We start from the raw sequence: 6,000 nt of genomic DNA, 5'->3' as shown, positions 1-6,000 counted from the left end.
TCAATTTAGTTGGGAGTTTTGGTGTTCAGCATTTCTCCAAAGCCAAGCAGGTTATGAAATATGGATTTCAGCATTTAACTTTTAGCATCCATACTAGAACATCCCAGTTTAATTGACTTGCTGCTGGCCAGCAAGAAGGCAGGAACTGAACTAGGAACCAAGCCCAGAGCCCTGCCTGGTTGGCATCTTATCCTCTGGCCACTGCTGCCTGGTTAGCACCTAACTTGCTTTAAGGTTGATCAATATGCAACTTCACAGCAATTACACGGTACTCTGCAATACTGTATTCCCAATTCAGGTCTTTGAAATGTCAAGTAACCAGTTAACTGTGTAGCACAGATGAAGTACATAATTTTTCTGCTAACTCCAGCTCTGTGGAATAAACTGTACCACTTTTAGGAATGGCTTGCTTTTCTATAGGTTTTTTCTTTTACCAAGAACCACACTTCTCTTTTGATAAGAGGATGGGACTCATTATAATGTACTAGTAATATATGTGGCAGATGGATTGTTATTAATGGGAAGACACAGGCAAGTTTATATAGGCAGGGAAACCATAACTCTATTTTTAAATACAGACATAATTCAATTAAATAATGATACCTTGAGCTTTACAGAAAACAGACTGTTGAAACAGGTGATAACACTGTTATTTTTAAGCCTTGGGAAAGCTTAAATAAAGAAAATAAGATATAATTAATGAAACATGTTTTGTTCTCTGCCAAGATTATAAAAGAAAGCAATAGGATATTTTTGCAAGAACATATTAAGCCCACTCATGAACTAATCTTGAAGGAAAGGAATCTTTCCCAAAACAGCTGCTTAGGTTAAAAGGAAGGAAATTATTAAACTGAATCATATATCTGTAGGGCTCATGTTCATATCAAAAAGTAAAATAATATGACTCCGTGTCTTCTGTGGTTGCTACTGCTTTTTTTTTTTTAATTTTATTCCTTTTATTTATTTATATGTTCTTTAAGGAAACTAATCATGCAAAATTAAATTCTCCTATTAACGAGAACATGTTGATTCTTGTGAAAAAAAAAAAAGGGCAAAAAAAGGCAACTTGTCTTCATGGCTGTTCATTTCTACTAATTTTCATTTATTACATAGGCCTGAACATCCTGAAAAATCAACTGAATATCCAACAAAAACAATCTAAAAAGATTTTAAATAAGTTTAAGCTTTCGAACATTTTTAATTCTTTGGTGAGTGAAGCTTGCTAAGAAATAAACATTCCCTTTTCTAATTTATTGTTCACAAAATGCATTTTTGTGTTTAGTAAGAATCGTTGTAGCCAGCTACACACAGACAACAAATTTTATTTCATTAAACCCACCCACAGTGTTGGGCTGCACTTGAACATGAGCACCTACTAATCTGCCCCTCTGGCTGTAAACAGCACTGAATATAATAAAAGTGCACCTAGAGATGTCAGGAAAACATTTACCTTCATTTATAATTTGAGCAGAGAGAGAGAAAAAGTAGGACTTTCTCACAAGTCCCTTTCAAAACCCTGTGTTGGCTGTGACAAAGTTTTCTATTTGTTTCCCTACTGATAACTCAAACCAGGAACAACGAACAAAATATCCAGCAGAGTTTGACTCCTGTTTTGCAGCAAACTCACAGAATCAGGTGAGAACACAGAAGGAGGCTGGTGCCCCATCCCACCTGCTCACCCAGCCTTGCCTTGCAGGACAGTTTCATGCCCTCTGCTTCTACTGGTGCTGGTGATCTGCAAGCGCCAGTCATTTCTGAACAAAATGCACAACTCATCTTGTGCATTATTCGAACTCTCTGACCGCTCACTCTCCAAACACAGAAGGCAATCTGCGTCGGCCTCATGAAAGGAGCGCTTGAGAACAAATACACCTGTTTGCACAGCAACTTGAACTGCTGCAGGAGCTCAGAAGAGCGGCTCCCCCAGCAGCTGTGTCAGCAAAGGACACCCGTGGTGACAAGTGAGTGGAGAAGGCGAGAACATTTGGGTGAGCACTGCGGTTACAGAGAGCCTGCAATGCAGAAAAGAGAGGTGACAGAAACACTAAGTAAAATACCTTAAATAATTTATGAAACTATTAAGTAATATGCTCATTTCTGCATGTAGGCACACACACTTCAGAAGCTCTTGGTTGAACATCAGAAAGAATTTCCTATGTGAATTTAATTAGATTCTGAATATTTTTATACACATCCTGATTATTTGGAACATTTCCAAAATATTAGGATTATAATTAAATGCATACATAACATTTTGGCCATTTCTGTAACCAGGATTTACATCTTAGCTTTCGTGCATAGTGGGCTTTGTCATGGCCCACTGGCTGAACAGCTTCAGGTGAGGAGCCGTACCATTCATTTACTGTTGCAACTTGTGCAGCTCATTCTATTGGTAAAAACCACTGAAGATGAGCTTTCAACCATCCATAACCCTATGTATTTTTTAAGCCAGAGGCTAAATCCTTTCCAGAAATGTTGATACATCTTAGGGATCTGTACTTTGTCCCTTAGAAACAGCTTTTTAATTAACTTATTTATTTATTGATGAGAGTAGATGATAGGAAAGAAGCAAGGGTAATAAAGAAATCATACATTCCCAGCCTATTAACCTCTGCTATGCAATAACACACAAAAAATCTCTTAACTTGCTTTTTTTTTCCCCTCTCTCTAGATAGATAAGGCAACATGTTTTACATTCTGCACAGAGAAGTAAACATCCTTGCCAGCTACATTTCTGCAGAAAATGAGCCCTGGATCAATAGATTTGTGTATTTACAGACATCTGCCACAGATGATGAATCCTCCTGTAGATTAAACTCAGAAAAAATGACAAATAGTTGTTGGCATGCTGCTGGAGATTGGTTATGTTGCCATTTCCCATGAAGGAGTTCAGGATTCTAACAATCTTTAACCTCCTTGGATGAAAAACAAAACAAAACACTACACTATTTGCCAAAACTGTACTTGTCAACTTTTTTTTTCTGATTTAATTTAATATTGCTTGTGTGCTCCCCTGCTGCTCATCACTAGCTATTTAAAATAATTCTAGAGAGAAGGATAATATAAAAAAAATGTTATAGAAAGAATCACAGACATTGCAGAGAAAACAGTTAAAGACAGAACAAGAGATAGTATTTAACGACACTTTAACATGCTTTTATGTCACCTGACATAGCATTAGATAGAATATCATAGATAAAAAGCCAAGCTGTTACAGAGTTAAGTTAGTATGTTCAAGAAAAGGATAGCATGATAGACATAGTTACTTTGTCCTAAATGCAACATAGTCATTTTAACACACTGTCAGGCTAATTAATTTTGCTCAACAAGGATTAACAGTTCTGGTTTAACTATCCTGCTTTTCTTACCAGGACTAACATGTCATCTGCATAGGTTTAACTAAACTAGTTATTAAAAACAATTCATATTAAGTGATTATAGCCTGCGTTTAAGATAACTATTCAAAATGAAGGTACAGCAAGGTCCCAATTCTCTTTTGATGCAAATCCTGTGCTTCTCATGCAGCATTTAGTCATCTAACAACTCTTCATGCCTGCATACACCTTATCTAAGCATTTTGCAGAGACAAAGGAAAATTAAGTTTTTATGCTGTTACCACTTCTTGCTACAAATGGCTGGTATAGCATGAACTGGGGACGCAACCAGTCAACCACAATTCCCTTCTCCCTCTTTCCCCACTGGGCTTTGGGAAAACAGCAGTAGTGGTGGTGAATACTAATAGAGCTAATAATTATTATTAAAGGCAGCATCCAGTAGCACACCGGGTACTAGTCACACATGCTAATGCTTCTCAAGTTTTCTCACGACACTTTAAATCCTGAGAGCTTTTCGGGCTGTTGGATTTAACATTGGGTCAGACCCCATATATTTGCTAACTTCCTACCAGTGTAGCATAATCTGGGGTAAAAATGAAAACATGACTCGGGCAATTTACATTCTACCTATAATTTAATCACTGAAAGTGATAATCCTGAAGAACTCTCTTTGAAATTAGAAGACGCAATCCTCCGATGTAACCTGCCCAAGAACAGTCATATGCAGTATTTGTCTCCTTGAGAACGATAAAATTCATGAAAAAATAGTGATTCTCCACTAATAACCCTCAATCTTTATCATACCTAAGGCAACTTTAAATTACACAATCACCAATTATGTTGTATACTGATACAGGTATTCCTCAGTCTCTCAATATCGCTGAACAATCCTTGTAGACTTCAGTCTACAGTCAGTCACATTCAAACTTCCTATTGCTTTGTCACTCAGGATTGCTTTAGAGGGTCTTGGAATTTTTATTTGAAATCAGTTAAGGTAAAATATAATTAATCTTGTATTTGGTGCAAGGAAAAAAAAAGTTTATTTTATGCACATAATTTAAGGAAATACAGAATTCATATTACACTGCTTCAAAATACTCAGTAAGGTTCATTCTTCCCTCTATATCCACAGACTTTTGAACTATTAGCTAGTCAGTATGACCAGAGAGTTTAATGTGGCCTGAAAAAGAAAGACTGGGTGGCAGCTCTCTCACAAAAGGGAAATGACTGAAATTATAACTTTTTCTTTGAAACTGAAACAAACTGGATATCTCATTCTTCAACACAAAATAAGTGTGTGTGTCTTCCAACTCAACATGACAGAAAGAACAACGATCAAGATAATCTGAAGTAGTCCACATAAGGCTTTAAGATGAAGCTATGGTTTATAGTTTTCCTTATTTTAACATTCACAAAAACATTTTCCTTTAGTCTCTCATCTTCATCTTCTGTGCTTTTTGATTGGAGTCCACTAAGTTGAGGTAGCTGTGAAGATGGGGCCTTAAATTGTGTGGTAGCAAGACCTTCTGTTTTAACAGAAATTTGGCAGCTTTCATAAATGAACAAAATGTTACACTTTCCAAACACAAATTTTATTAATTTCAAATTTTCATTTTGAAAAAGTTGAGGTAGATTGGTTTAAAAAGATGCTGGAAATGACACTATGGTCATGAAAGAGCAACTAATAGCCTACAAACCTCAAAGCTCTGGCTCCCTGAACCATTCACGCTCATGTTCAGGGAAGTACCTTGTATATCTCAGGAAGTTCTGTTGGAAATGTACTGGCTCTGGCTATCAAGAATAACGAAATTCCTCATTGGAAAGACTGCATTTACAAAGTTCTACTTATAAACATTTTCTTTTATGAATTTCATTCAACTATCTGTCACCTTACAGGGATGTGAAGCAAAAGGAATGCTTTTAAGGAGCTATTTGTAAAGATAAAATTTAACAGGTTTTTACTCTTTTGAGAGTGTAAAAATTTGTGTAATTGAAGATTACCTGACTAGCTGATAAATCACGCATAAGCCTCCTTTTCTTCCCCTCCAAACCAGTGCCATAGAGTATTCTTTTGTCATGGTTGGGATTTGTAAATACTAAAGATACACAACAACTAATACTAAAACTTTGGCTCAGATTTCAGTTTGGAGAACATTTAGGAGAAGCCCTAAATATCATCTCATGTTCTCAAAGTCTGTGCATTAATTGAAAAACACAGACATGTGATCCCTGCCTATTGTCCTCACTAGACAGAAGCTAGAATTGTAGCTATACAGCTGGCAGTGGATAACAAAAAAGCCAGATAATTGTGTGAGCAAATGAAAAGCCAAGAGGATCTCAAATGGTTGAGGGGCAATAATCTATGAAGGTAGCATGCATTCAAAAAGTATTTAGGAGAATAATGGCATACCCAGATGATTTCTGTGTATTTGCTTAACTACATGATTCCATAGCAATTCCTTGTAAACTGATAATGAACAGCATCCTCCAGTAACATACATGTCAGTACCATGAAAGAATGATGGCATGCAAGCAAGGTGACAAGTACAGAACCATTCCTGTACACTCTTCCACACTTCACTACACACACACCTTCGACAGTGGCAAACAGAGGGGTGAAAGCGAAAGAGCAGAGCTGAAAATAGCTAAATACCCAGGTAAAACA

The sequence above is a fragment of the Cygnus olor genome, chromosome 5 (assembly GCF_009769625.2).
Source record: "Cygnus olor isolate bCygOlo1 chromosome 5, bCygOlo1.pri.v2, whole genome shotgun sequence".
Lineage (NCBI taxonomy): Eukaryota > Metazoa > Chordata > Aves > Anseriformes > Anatidae > Cygnus > Cygnus olor.
The sequence above is the reverse complement of the archived record's forward strand: the minus strand, read 5'-3'. Positions refer to the sequence as shown.